Genomic DNA, 16168 nt, shown 5'->3' with positions numbered 1-16168 from the left:
AGACAGAGCTGCAGTGACACACCAAGACACACAGAAGCAGAAAGGGAGACAGATCTGCAGTGACACACCAAGACACACAGAAGCAGAAAGGCAGACAGGCCTGCAGTGACACACCCAGACACACAGAAGCAGAAATGGAGACAGATCTGCAGTGACACACCAAGACACACAGAAGCAGAAGTGGAGAGAGGCCTGCAGTGACACACCAAGACACACAGAAGCAGAAAGGGAGACAGGCCTGCAGTGACACACCAAGAGACACAGAAGCAAAAAGGGAGACAGATCTGTAGTGACACACCAAGACACACAGAAGCAGAAAGGGAGACAGGCCTGCAGTGACACACCAAGACACACAGAAGCAGAAAGGGAGACAGGCCTGCAGTGACACACCAAGACACACAGAAGCAGAAAGGGAGACAGGCAGACGTGCAGTGACACACCAAGAGACAGAGAAGCAAAAAGGGAGACAGGCCTGCAGTGACACACCAAGACACACAGAAGCAGAAAGGGAGACAGGGCTGCAGTGACACACCAGGAAACAGAAGCAGAAGGGGAGACAGACCTGCAGTGACACACCAAGACACACAGAAGCAGAAAGGGAGACAGATCTGCAGTGGCACACTAAGGCACACAGAAGCAGAAAGGCAGGCAGGCCTGCAGTGACACACCAAGCCACACAGAAGCAGAAAGGGAGACAGGCCTGCAGTAATACACCAAGACACACAGAAGCAGAAGAGGAGATAGGCCTGCAATGACACACCAAGACACACAGAAGCAGAAAGGGAGACAGATCTGCAGTGACACACCAAGACACACAGAAGCAGAAAGGGAGAAAGATCTGCAGTGACACACCAAGACACACAGAAGCAGAAAGGGAGACAGGCCTGCAGTGACACACCAAGACACGCTGAAGCAGAAGGGGAGACAGAGCTGCAGTGACACACCAAGACACACAGAAGCAGAAAGGGAGACAGATCTGCAGTGACACACCAAGACACACAGAAGCAGAAAGGCAGACAGGCCTGCAGTGACACACCCAGACACACAGAAGCAGAAATGGAGACAGGCAGATGTGCAGTGACACACCAAGAGACAGAGAAGCAGAAAGGGAGACAGGCCTGCAGTGACACACCAAGACACTCAGAAGCAGAAGGGGAGACAGACCTGCAGTGACACACCAAGACACACAGAAGCAGAAAGGGAGACAGATCTGCAGTGACACACCAAGACACACAGAAGCAGAAAGGCAGACAGGCCTGCAGTGACACACCAAGACACACAGAAGCAGAAAGGGTAACAGTCCGACCTGCAGTGACACACCAAGACACCTAGAAGCAGAAAAGGAGACAGACCTGTAGTGACACACCAAGAGACACAGAAGCAGAAAGTCAGACAGAGCTGCAGTGACACACAAGGACACACAGAAGCAGAAAGGGAGACGGGCAGGCCTGCATTAACACACCAAGACACACAGAAGCAGAAGAGGAGACATGCGTGCAGTGACACACCAAGACACACAGAAGCAGAATGGGAGACAGGCAGACCTGCAGTGACACACCAAGACACACAGAAGCAGAAAGTTAGACAGACCTGCAGTGGCACACCAAGACACACAGAAGCAGAAAGGCAGACAGCCCTGCAGTGACACACAAAGACACACAGAAGCAGAAAGGAAGACAGATCTACAGTGACACACCAAGACACATAGAAGCAGAAAGAGAGACAGATATGCAGTGACACACCAAGACACACAGAAGCAGAGAGGGAGACAGACCTGCAGTGACACACCAAGACACGCAGAAGCAGAAAGGGAGACAGACAGGCCTGCAGTGACACACCAAGACACACAGAAGCAGAAGGGGAGACAATCCTGCCGTGACACATCAAGACACACAGAATCAGAAGGGGAGACAGGCTTGCAGTGAAACACCAAGACACACAGAAGCAGAAAGGGAGACAGATCTGCAGTGACACACCAAGACAAACAGAAGCAGAAAGGGAGACAGGCATTCAGTGACACACCAAGACACACAGAAGCAGAAAGGGAGACAGGCCTGCAGTGACACACAAAGAGACACAGAAGCAAAAAGGGAGACAGATCTGCAGTGACACACCAAGACACACAGAAGCAGAAGGGGAGACAGGCCTGCAGTGACACACCAAGACACACAGAAGCAGAAGGGGAGACAGGCCTGCAGTGACACACCAAGACACACAGAAGCAGAAAGGGAGACAGGCCTGCAGTGACACACCAAGAGACACAGAAGCAAAAAGGGAGACAGATCTGCAGTGACACACCAAGACACACAGAAGCAGAAAGGGAGACAGGCCTGCAGTGACACACCAAGATACACAGAAGCAGAAAGGGAGACAGGCCTGCAGTGAAACACCAAGACACACAGAAGCAGAAAGGGAGACAGGCCTGCAGTGACACACCAAGATACACAGAAGCAGAAAGGGAGACAGGCCTGCAGTGAAACACCAAGACACACAGAAGCAGAAGGGGAGACAGTCCTGCTGTGACACACCAAGACACACAGAAGCAGAAAGGGAGACAGGCCTGCAGTGAAACACCAAGACACACAGAAGCAGAAAGGGAGACAGATCTGCAGTGACACACCAAGACACACAGAAGCAGAAAGGGAGACAGGCCTGCAGTGACACACCAAGACACACAGAAGCAGAAAGGGAGACAAATCTGCAGTGACACACCAAGACACACAGAAGCAGAAAGGAAGACAGGCCTGCAGTGACACACCAAGAGACACAGAAGCAAAAATGGAGACAGATCTGCAGTGACACACCAAGACACACAGAAGCAGAAGTGGAGAGAGGCCTGCAGTGACACACCAAGACACACAGAAGCAGAAAGGGAGACAGGCCTGCAGTGACACACCAAGAGACACAGAAGCAAAAAGGGAGACAGATCTGTAGTGACATACCAAGACACACAGAAGCAGAAAGGGAGACAGGCCTGCAGTGACACACCAAGACACACAGAAGCAGAAAGGGAGACAGGCCTGCAGTGACACACCAAGACACACAGAAGCAGAAAGGGAGACAGGCAGACGTGCAGTGACACACCAAGAGACAGAGAAGCAAAAAGGGAGACAGGCCTGCAGTGACACACCAAGACACACAGAAGCAGAAAGGGAGACAGGGCTGCAGTGACACACCAGGAAACAGAAGCAGAAGGGGAGACAGACCTGCAGTGACACACCAAGACACACAGAAGCAGAAAGGGAGACAGATCTGCAGTGGCACACTAAGGCACACAGAAGCAGAAAGGCAGGCAGGCCTGCAGTGACACACCAAGCCACACAGAAGCAGAAAGGGAGACAGGCCGACCTGCAGTGACACACCAAGACACCTAGAAGCAGAGAGGGAGACAGACCTGTAGTGACACACCAAGACACACAGAAGCAGAAAGGCAGACAGAGCTGCAGTGACACACCAAGACATACAGAAGCAGAAAGGGAGACAGGCCTGCAGTAATACACCAAGACACACAGAAGCAGAAGAGGAGATAGGCCTGCAATGACACACCAAGACACACAGAAGCAGAAAGGGAGACAGATCTGCAGTGACACACCAAGACACACAGAAGCAGAAAGGGAGAAAGATCTGCAGTGACACACCAAGACACACAGAAGCAGAAAGGGAGACAGGCCTGCAGTGACACACCAAGACACGCTGAAGCAGAAGGGGAGACAGAGCTGCAGTGACACACCAAGACACACAGAAGCAGAAAGGGAGACAGATCTGCAGTGACACACCAAGACACACAGAAGCAGAAAGGCAGACAGGCCTGCAGTGACACACCCAGACACACAGAAGCAGAAATGGAGACAGGCAGATGTGCAGTGACACACCAAGAGACAGAGAAGCAGAAAGGGAGACAGGCCTGCAGTGACACACCAAGACACTCAGAAGCAGAAGGGGAGACAGACCTGCAGTGACACACCAAGACACACAGAAGCAGAAAGGGAGACAGATCTGCAGTGACACACCAAGACACACAGAAGCAGAAAGGCAGACAGGCCTGCAGTGACACACCAAGACACACAGAAGCAGAAAGGGTAACAGTCCGACCTGCAGTGACACACCAAGACACCTAGAAGCAGAAAAGGAGACAGACCTGTAGTGACACACCAAGAGACACAGAAGCAGAAAGTCAGACAGAGCTGCAGTGACACACAAGGACACACAGAAGCAGAAAGGGAGACGGGCAGGCCTGCATTAACACACCAAGACACACAGAAGCAGAAGAGGAGACATGCGTGCAGTGACACACCAAGACACACAGAAGCAGAATGGGAGACAGGCAGACCTGCAGTGACACACCAAGACACACAGAAGCAGAAAGTTAGACAGACCTGCAGTGGCACACCAAGACACACAGAAGCAGAAAGGCAGACAGCCCTGCAGTGACACACAAAGACACACAGAAGCAGAAAGGAAGACAGATCTACAGTGACACACCAAGACACATAGAAGCAGAAAGAGAGACAGATATGCAGTGACACACCAAGACACACAGAAGCAGAGAGGGAGACAGACCTGCAGTGACACACCAAGACACGCAGAAGCAGAAAGGGAGACAGACAGGCCTGCATTGACACACCAAGACACACAGAAGCAGAAGGGGAGACAATCCTGCCGTGACACATCAAGACACACAGAATCAGAAGGGGAGACAGGCTTGCAGTGAAACACCAAGACACACAGAAGCAGAAAGGGAGACAGATCTGCAGTGACACACCAAGACAAACAGAAGCAGAAAGGGAGACAGGCATTCAGTGACACACCAAGACACACAGAAGCAGAAAGGGAGACAGGCCTGCAGTGACACACAAAGAGACACAGAAGCAAAAAGGGAGACAGATCTGCAGTGACACACCAAGACACACAGAAGCAGAAGGGGAGACAGGCCTGCAGTGACACACCAAGACACACAGAAGCAGAAGGGGAGACAGGCCTGCAGTGACACACCAAGACACACAGAAGCAGAAAGGGAGACAGGCCTGCAGTGACACACCAAGAGACACGGAAGCAAAAAGGGAGACAGATCTGCAGTGACACACCAAGACACACAGAAGCAGAAAGGGAGACAGGCCTGCAGTGACACACCAAGATACACAGAAGCAGAAAGGGAGACAGGCCTGCAGTGACACACCAAGAGACACAGAAGCAAAAAGGGAGACAGATCTGCAGTGACACACCAAGACACACAGAAGCAGAAAGGGAGACAGGCCTGCAGTGACACACCAAGACAGACAGAAGCAGAAAGGGAGACAGGCCTGCAGTGACACACCAAGACACACAGAAGCAGAAAGGCAGACAGGCAGACGTGCAGTGACACACCAAGAGACAGAGTAGCAGAAAGGGAGACAGGCCTGCAGTGACACGCCAAGACACACAGAAGCAGAAAGGGAGACAGGCATGCAGTGACACACCAAGAAACAGAAGCAGAAGGGGAGACAGACCTGCAGTGACACACCAAGACAACACAGAAGCAGAAAGGGAGACAGATCTGCAGTGGCACACTAAGACACACAGAAGCAGAAAGGCAGACAGGCCTGCAGTGACACACCAAGCCACACAGAAGCAGAAAGGGAGACAGGCCGACCTGCAGTGACACACAAAGACACCTAGAAGCAGAAAGGGAGACAGACCTGTAGTGACACACCAAGACACACAGAAGCAGAAAGGCAGACAGAGCTGCAGTGACACACCAAGACATACAGAAGCAGAAAGGGAGACAGGCCTGCATTAACACACCAAGACACACAGAAGCAGAAGAGGAGACAGGCCTGCAATGACACACCAAGACACACAGAAGCAGAAAGGGAGACAGATCTGTAGTGACACACCAAGACACACAGAAGCAGAAAGGGAGACAGATCTGCAGTGACACACCAAGACACACAGAAGCAGAAAGGGAGACAGGCCTGCAGTGACACACCAAGACACGCTGAAGCAGAAGGGGAGACAAACCTGCAGTGACACACCAAGACACACAGAAGCAGAAAGGGAAACAGGCCTGCAGTGACACACCAAGAGACACAGAAGGAAAAAGGGAGACAGATCTGCAGTGACACACCAAGACACACAGAAGCAGAAAGGGAGACAGGCCTGCAGTGACACACCAAGACACTCAGAAGCAGAAGGGGAGACAGACCTGCAGTGACACACCAAGACACACAGAAGCAGAAAGGGAGACAGATCTGCAGTGACACACCAAGACACCCAGAAGCAGAAGGGGAGACAGTCCTGCTGTGACACATCAAGACACACAGAATCAGAACTTGAGACAGGCTTGCAGTGAAACACCAAGACACACAGAAGCAGAAAGGGAGACAGATCTGCAGTGACACACCAAGACACACAGAAGCAGAAAGGGAGACAGGCCTTCAGTGACACACCAAGACACACAGAAGCAGAAAGGGAGATAGGCCTGCAGTGACACACCAATACACACAGAAGCAGAAAGGGAGACAAATCTGCAGTGACAGACCAAGACACACAGAAGCAGAAAGGGAAACAGGCCTGCAGTGACACACCAAGAGACACAGAAGGAAAAAGGGAGACAGATCTGCAGTGACACACCAAGACACACAGAAGCAGAAAGGGAGACAGGCTGACCTGCAGTGACACACCAAGACACACAGAAGCAGAAAGGGAGACAGATCTGCAGTGGCACACTAAGACACACAGAAGCAGAAAGGCAGACAGGCCTGCAGTGACACACCAAGCCACACAGAAGCAGAAAGGGACACAGGCCGACCTGCAGTGACACACCAAGACACCTAGAAGCAGAAAGGGAGACAGACCTGTAGTGACACACCAAGACACACAGAAGCAGAAAGGCAGACAGAGCTGCAGTGACACACCAAGACATACAGAAGCAGAAAGGGAGACAGGCCTGCATTAACACACCATGACACACAGAAGCAGAAGAGGAGACAGGCCTGCAATGACACACCAAGACACACAGAAGCAGAAAGGGAGACAGATCTGCAGTGACACACCAAGACACACAGAAGCAGAAAGGGAGACAGATCTGCAGTGGCACACCAAGACACACAGAAGCAGAAAGGGAGACAGGCCTGCAGTGACACACCAAGACACGCTGAAGCAGAAGGGGATACATAGCTGCGGTGACACACCAAGACACACAGAAGCAGAAAGGGAGACAGGCCTGCAGTGACACACCAAGACACACAGAAGCAGAAAGGGAGACAAACCTGCAGTGACACACCAAGACACACAGAAGCAGAAAGGGAAACAGGCCTGCAGTGACACACCAAGAGACACAGAAGGAAAAAGGGAGACAGATCTGCAGTGACACACCAAGACACACAGAAGCAGAAAGGGAGACAGGCCTGCAGTGACACACCAAGACACTCAGAAGCAGAAGGGGAGACAGACCTGCAGTGACACACCAAGACACACAGAAGCAGAAAGGGAGACAGATCTGCAGTGACACACCAAGACACACAGAAGCAGAAAGGCAGACAGGCCTGCAGTGACACACCAAGACACACAGAAGCAGAAAGGGAGACAGGCCGACCTGCAGTGACACACCAAGAAACCTAGAAGCAGAAAAGGAGACAGACCTGTAGTGACACACCAAGTCACACAGAAGCAGAAACTCAGACAGAGCTGCAGTGATACACCAAGACACACAGAAGCAGAAAGGGAGACGGGCAGGACTGCATTAACACACCAAGACACACAGAAGCAGAAGAGGAGACATGCGTGCAGTGACACACCAAGACACACAGAAGCAGAAGGGGAGACAGGCAGACCTGTAGTGACACACCAAGACACACAGAAGCAGAAAGACAGACAGACCTGCAGTGGCACACCAAGACACACAGAAGCAGAAAGGCAGACAGCCCTGCAGTGACACACAAAGACACACAGAAGCAGAAAGGAAGACAGATCTACAGTGACACACCAAGACACATAGAAGCAGAAAGGGAGACAGATCTGCAGTGACACACCAAGACACACAGAAGCAGAGAGGGAGACAGACAGGCCTGCAGTGACACACCAAGACACACAGAAGCACAAGGGGAGACAGTCCTGCCGTGACACATCAAGACACACAGAATCAGAAGGGGAGACAGGCTTGCAGTGAAACACCAAGACACACAGAAGCAGAAAGGGAGACAGATCTGCAGTGACACACCAAGACACACAGAAGCAGAAAGGGAGACAGGCCTTCAGTGACACACCAGGACACACAGAAGCAGAAAGGGAGATAGGCCTGCAGTGACACACCAAGACACACAGAAGCAGAAAGGGAGACAAATCTGCCGTGACACACCAAGACACACAGAGCAGAAAGGGAGACAGGCCTGCAGTGACACACCAAGAGACACAGAAGCAAAAAGGGAGACAGATCTGCAGTGACACACCAAGACACACAGAAGCAGAAGGGGAGACAGTCCTGCAGTGACACACCAAGACACACAGAAGCAGAAAGGGATACAGGCCTGCAGTGACACACCAAGAGACACAGAAGCAAAAAGGGAGACAGATCTGCAGTGACACACCAAGACACACAGAAGCAGAAAGGGAGACAGGCCTGCAGTGACACACCAAGACACACAGAAGTAGAAAGGGAGACAGGCCTGCAGTGACACACCAAGACACACAGAAGCAGAAAGGGAGACGGGCAGGCCTGCATTAACACACCAAGACACACAGAAGCAGAAGAGGAGACATGCGTGCAGTGACACACCAAGACACACAGAAGCAGAAGGGGAGACAGGCAGACCTGTAGTGACACACCAAGACACACAGAAGCAGAAAGACAGACAGACCTGCAGTGGCACACCAAGACACACAGAAGCAGAAAGGCAGACAGCCCTGCAGTGACACACAAAGACACACAGAAGCAGAAAGGAAGACAGATCTACAGTGACACACCAAGAAACATAGAAGCAGAAAGGGAGACAGATCTGCAGTGACACACCAAGACACACAGAAGCAGAGAGGGAGACAGACAGGCCTGCAGTGACACACCAAGACACACAGAAGCACAAGGGGAGACAGTCCTGCCGTGACACATCAAGACACACAGAATCAGAAGGGGAGACAGGCTTGCAGTGAAACACCAAGACACACAGAAGCAGAAAGGGAGACAGATCTGCAGTGACACACCAAGACACACAGAAGCAGAAAGGGAGACAGGCCTTCAGTGACACACCAGGACACACAGAAGCAGAAAGGGAGATAGGCCTGCAGTGACACACCAAGACACACAGAAGCAGAAAGGGAGACAAATCTGCAGTGACACACCAAGACACACAGAAGCAGAAAGGGAGACAGGCCTGCAGTGACACACCAAGAGACACAGAAGCAAAAAGGGAGACAGATCTGCAGTGACACACCAAGACACACAGAAGCAGAAGGGGAGACAGGCCTGCAGTGACACACCAAGACACACAGAAGCAGAAAGGGATACAGGCCTGCAGTGACACACCAAGAGACACAGAAGCAAAAAGGGAGACAGATCTGCAGTGACACACCAAGACACACAGAAGCAGAAAGGGAGACAGGCCTGCAGTGACACACCAAGACACACAGAAGTAGAAAGGGAGACAGGCCTGCAGTGACACACCAAGACACACAGAAGCAGAAAGGGAGACAGGCCTGCAGTGACACACCAAGACACACAGAAGCAGAAAGGGAGACAGGCATACGTGCAGTGACACACCAAGAGACAGAGAAGCAGAAAGGGAGACAGGCCTGCAGTGACACACCAAGACACACAGAAGCAGAAAGGTAGACAGGCCAGCAGTAACACACCAAGACACACAGAAGCAGAAAGGGAGACAGGCCTGCAGTGACACAGCAAGAAACAGAAGGGGAGACAGACCTGCAGTGATACACCAAGACACACAGAAGCAGAAAGGCAGACAGGCCTGCAGTGACACACCAAGCCACACAGAAGCAGAAAGGGAGACAGGCCGACCTGCAGTGACACACCAAGACACCTAGAAGCAGAAAGGGAGACAGACCTGTGGTGACACACCAAGACACACAGAAGCAGAAAGGCAGACAGAGCTGCAGTGACACACCAAGACATACAGAAGCAGAAAGGGAGACAGGCCTGCAGTAACACACCAAGACACACAGAAGCAGAGAGGAGACATGCCTGCAGTGACACACCAAGACACACAGAAGCAGAAGGGGTGACAGGCAGACCTGCAGTGACACACCAAGACACACAGAAGCAGAAAGACAGACAGGCCTGCAGTGACACACCAAGACACACAGAAGCAGAAAGGCAGACAGCCCTGCAGTGACACACCAAGACACGCAGAAGCAGAAAAGGAGACAGGCCTGCAGTGACACACCAAGACACGCTGAAGCAGAAGGGGAGACAAACCTGCAGTGACACACCAAGACACACAGAAGCAGAAAGGGAAACAGGCCTGCAGTGACACACCAAGAGACACAGAAGGAAAAAGGGAGACAGATCTGCAGTGACACACCAAGACACACAGAAGCAGAAAGGGAGACAGGCCTGCAGTGACACACCAAGACACTCAGAAGGAGAAGGGGAGACAGACCTGCAGTGACACACCAAGACACACAGAAGCAGAAAGGGAGACAGATCTGCAGTGACACACCAAGACACCCAGAAGCAGAAGGGGAGACAGTCCTGCTGTGACACATCAATACACACAGAATCAGAACTTCAGACAGGCTTGCAGTGAAACACCAAGACACACAGAAGCAAAAAGGGAGACAGATCTGCAGTGACACACCAAGACACACAGAAGCAGAAAGGGAGACAGGCCTTCAGTGACACACCAAGACACACAGAAGCAGAAAGGGAGATAGGCCTGCAGTGACACACCAATACACACAGAAGCAGAAAGGGAGACAGGCTGACCTGCAGTGACACACCAAGACACACAGAAGCAGAAGGGGAGACAGATCTGCAGTGACACACCAAGACACGCTGAAGCAGAAGGGGAGACAGAGCTGCAGTGACACACCAAGACACAAAGAAGCAGAAAGAGAAACAGGCCTGCAGTGACACACCAAGAGACACAGAAGGAAAAAGGGAGACAGATCTGCAGTGACACACCAAGACACACAGAAGCAGAAAGGGAGACAGGCCTGCAGTGACACACCCAGACACACAGAAGCAGAAAGGGAGGCAGGCAGATGTGCAGTGACACACCAAGAGACAGAGAAGCAGAAAGGGAGACAGGTCTGCAGTGACACACCAAGACACTCAGAAGCAGAAAGGGAGCCAGGCCTGCAGTGACACACCAAGACACACAGAAGCAGAAAGGGAGACAGAGCTGCAGTGACACACCAAGACATACAGAAGCAGAAAGGGAGACAGGCCTGCAATAACACACCAAGACACACAGAAGCAGAAGAGGAGACATGCCTGCAGTGACACACCAAGACACACAGAAGCAGAAGGGGTGACAGGCAGACCTGCAGTGACACACCAAGACACACAGAAGCAGAAAGACAGACAGGCCTGCAGTGACACACCAAGACACACAGAAGCAGAAAGGCAGACAGCCCTGCAGTGACACACAAAGACACACAGAAGCAGAAAGGAAGACAGATCTGCAGTGACACACCAAGACACGCAGAAGCAGAAAGGGAGACAGATCTGCAGTGACACACCAAGACACGCAGAAGCAGAAAGGGAGACAGATCTGCAGTGACACACCAAGACACACAGAAACAGAAGGGGAGACAGATCTGCAGTGACACACCAAGACACACAGAAGCAGAAAGGGAGACAGATCTGCAGTGACACACCAAGACACACAGAAGCAGAAAGGGAGACAGGAGGGCCTGCAGTGACACACCAAGACACACAGAAGAAGAAAGTCAGACATGCCTGCAGTGACACACCAAGACACACGGAAGCAGAAAGGGAGACAGGCCTGCAATGACACACTAAGACACACAGAAGCAGAAAGGGAGACAGACCTCCCATGACACACCAAGACACACAGAAAGAGAAAGGGGGACAGGCCTGAAGTGACACACCAAGACACACAGAAGCAGAAAGGCAGACAGGCCTGCAGTGACACACCAAGACAGACAGAAGCTGAAAGGCACACAGGCCTGCAGTGTCAGACCAAGACACACAGAAGCAGAAAGGGAGACTGGCCTACAGTGACACATCCAGACACACAGAAGCAAAAAGGGGGACAGATCTACAGTGACATATCAAGACACATAGAAGCAGAAAGGGAGACAGATCTGCAGTGACACATCAAGACACACAGAAGCAGAAAGGGAGACAGACTTGCAGTGACTCACCAAGACACGCAGAAGCAGAAAGGGAGACAGACAGGCCTGCAGTGACACACCAAGACACACAGAAGCAGAAGGGGAGACAGTCCTGCTGTGACACACCAAGACACACAGAAGCAGAAAGGGAGACAGGCCTGCAGTGAAACAACAAGACACACAGAAGCAGAAAGGGAGACAGATCTGCAGTGACACACCAAGACACACAGAAGCAGAAAGGGAGACAGGCCTGCAGTAACACACCAAGACACACAGAAGCAGAAAGGGAGACAAATCGGCAGTGACACACCAAGACACACAGAAGCAGAAAGGAAGACAGGCCTGCAGTGACACACCAAGAGACACAGAAGCAGAAAGGGAGACAAATCTGCAGTGACACACCAAGACACACAGATGCAGAAAGGAAGACAGGCCTGCAGTGACACACCAAGAGACACAGAAGCAAAAATGGAGACAGATCTGCAGTGACACACCAAGACACAAAGAAGCAGAACAGAAGCAGAAAGGGAGACAGGCCTGCAGTGACACACCAAGAGACACAGAAGCAAAAAGGGAGACAGATCTGCAGTGACACACCAAGACACGCAGAAGCAGAAAGGGAGACAGGCCTGCAGTGACACACCAAGACACACAGAAGCAGAAAGGGAGACAGGCCTGCAGTGACACACCAAGACACACAGAAGCAGAAAGGGAGATAGGCAGACGTGCAGTGACACACCAAGAGACAGAGAAGCAGAAAGGGAGACAGGCCTGCAGTGACACACCAAGAGACACAGAAGCAGAAAGGGAGACAGGGCTGCAGTGACACACCAAGAAACAGAAGGGGAGACAGACCTGCAGTGACACACCAAGACACACAGAAGCAGAAAGGCAGACAGGCCTGCAGTGACACACCAAGCCACACAGAAGCAGAAAGGGAGACAGGCCTGCAGTGACACACCAAGACACACAGAAGCAGAAAGGGAGACAGATCTGCAGTGACACACCAAGACACACAGAAGTAGAAAGGGAGACAGGCAGGCCTGCAGTGACACACCAAGACACACAGAAGCAGAAAGGCAGACATGCCTGCAGTGACACACCAAGACACACGGAAGCAGAAAGGGAGACAGGCCTGCAATGACACACTAAGACACACAGAAGCAGAAAGGGAGACAGACCTCCCATGACACACCAAGACACACAGAAAGAGAAAGGGGGACAGGCCTGAAGTGACACACCAAGACACACAGAAGCAGAAAGGCAGACAGGCCTGCAGTGACACACCAAGACAGACAGAAGCTGAAAGGCACACAGGCCTGCAGTGTCAGACCAAGACACACAGAAGCAGAAAGGGAGACAGGCCTACAGTGACACATCCAGACACACAGAAGCAAAAAGGGGGACAGATCTACAGTGACATATCAAGACACATAGAAGCAGAAAGGGAGATAGATCTGCAGTGACACATCAAGACACACAGAAGCAGAGAGGGAGACAGACCTGCAGTGACACACCAAGACACACAGAAGCAGAAAGGGAGACAGATCTGCAGTGACACACAAAGACACACAGAAGCAGAAGGGGAGACAGTCCTGCCGTGACACACCAAGACACACAGAAGCAGAAAGGGAGACAGGCCTGCAGTGAAACACCAAGACACACAGAAGCAGAAAGGGAGACAGATCTGCAGTGACACACCAAGACACACAGAAGCAGAAAGGGAGACAGGCCTGCAGTGACACACCAAGACACACAGAAGCAGAAAGGGAGACAAATCTGCAGTGACACACCAAGACACACAGATGCAGAAAGGAAGACAGGCCTGCAGTGACACACCAAGAGACACAGAAGCAAAAATGGAGACAGATCTGCAGTGACACACCAAGACACAAAGAAGCAGAACAGAAGCAGAAAGGGAGACAGGCCTGCAGTGACACACCAAGAGACACAGAAGCAAAAAGGGAGACAGATCTGCAGTGACACACCAAGACACGCAGAAGCAGAAAGGGAGACAGGCCTGCAGTGACACACCAAGACACACAGAAGCAGAAAGGGAGACAGGCCTGCAGTGACACACCAAGACACACAGAAGCAGAAAGGGAGATAGGCAGACGTGCAGTGACACACCAAGAGACAGAGAAGCAGAAAGGGAGACAGGCCTGCAGTGACACACCAAGACACACAGAAGCAGAAAGGGAGACAGGGCTGCAGTGACACACCAAGAAACAGAAGGGGAGACAGACCTGCAGTGACACACCAAGACACACAGAAGCAGAAAGGCAGACAGGCCTGCAGTGACACACCAAGCCACACAGAAGCAGAAAGGGAGACAGGCCGACCTTCAGTGACACACCAAGACACCTAGAAGCAGAAATGGAGACAGACCTGTAGTGACACACCAAGACACACAGAAGCAGAAAGGCAGACAGAGCTGCAGTGACACACCAAGACATACAGAAGCAGAAAGGGAGACAGGCCTGCAGTAACACACCAAGACACGCAGAAGCAGAAGAGGCGACATGCCTGCAGTGACACACCAAGACACACAGAAGCAGAAGGGGTGACAGGCAGACCTGCAGTGACACACCAAGACACACAGAAGCAGAAAGACAGACAGGCCTGCAGTGACACACCAAGACACACAGAAGCAGAAAGGCAGACAGCCCTGCAGTGACACACAAAGACACATAGAAGCAGAAAGGAAGACAGATCTGCAGTGACACACCAAGACACGCAGAAGCAGAAAGGGAGACAGATCTGCAGTGGCACACCAAGACTCGCAGAAGCAGAAAGGGAGACAGATCTGCAGTGACACACCAAGACACACAGAAACAGGAGGGGAGACAGATCTGCAGTGACACACCAAGACACACAGAAGCAGAAAGGGAGACAGCCCTGCAGTGACACACCAAGACACGCTGAAGCAGAAGGGGAGACAGAGCTGCAGTGACACACCAAGGCACACGGAAGCAGAAAGGGAGACAGGCCTTCAGTGACACACTAAGACACACAGAAGCAGAAAGGGAGACAGACCTCCCATGACACACCAAGACACACAGAAAGATTAAGGGGGACAGGCCTGAAGTGACACACCAAGACACACAGAAGCAGAAAGGCAGACAGGCCTGCAGTGACACACCAAGACAGACAGAAGCTGAAAGGCACACAGGCCTGCAGTGTCAGACCAAGACACACAGAAGCAGAAAGGGAGACAGGCCTGCAGTGACACATCCAGACACACAGAAGCAAAAAGGGGGACAGATCTACAGTGACATATCAAGACACATAGAAGCAGAAAGGGAGACAGATCTGCAGTGACACATCAAGACACACAGAAGCAGAGAGGAGACATGCCTGCAGTGACACACCAAGACACACAGAAGCAGAAGGGGTGACAGGCAGACCTGCAGTGACACACCAAGACACACAGAAGCAGAAAGGGAGACAGGCCTGCAGTGAAACACCAAGACACACAGAAGCAGAAAGGGAGACAGATCTGCAGTGACACACCAAGACACACAGAAGCAGAAAGGGAGACAGGCCTTCAGTGACACACCAAGACACACAGAAGCAGAAAGGGAGACAGACCTACAGTGACACACCAAGACACCTAGAAGCAGAAAGGGAGACAGATCTGCAGTGACACAGCAAGACACACAGAGGCAGAAAGGGTAACAGGTCTGCAGTGACACACCATGACACACAGAAGCAGAAAGGGAGACAGACCTGCAGTGACACACCAAGACATACAGAAGCAGAAAGGGAGACAGACCTGGAGTGGCACACCAAGACACATAGAAGCAGAAAGGGAGACAGGCAGACCTGCAGTGATTCACCTAGACACAGTGACAGTGGAAAAAATGCAGACAGACCT

This window comes from Pleurodeles waltl, chromosome 7, assembly GCF_031143425.1.
Source record: "Pleurodeles waltl isolate 20211129_DDA chromosome 7, aPleWal1.hap1.20221129, whole genome shotgun sequence".
In the NCBI taxonomy this organism is placed as follows: domain Eukaryota; kingdom Metazoa; phylum Chordata; class Amphibia; order Caudata; family Salamandridae; genus Pleurodeles; species Pleurodeles waltl.
This window is presented reverse-complemented; position numbering follows the sequence as displayed.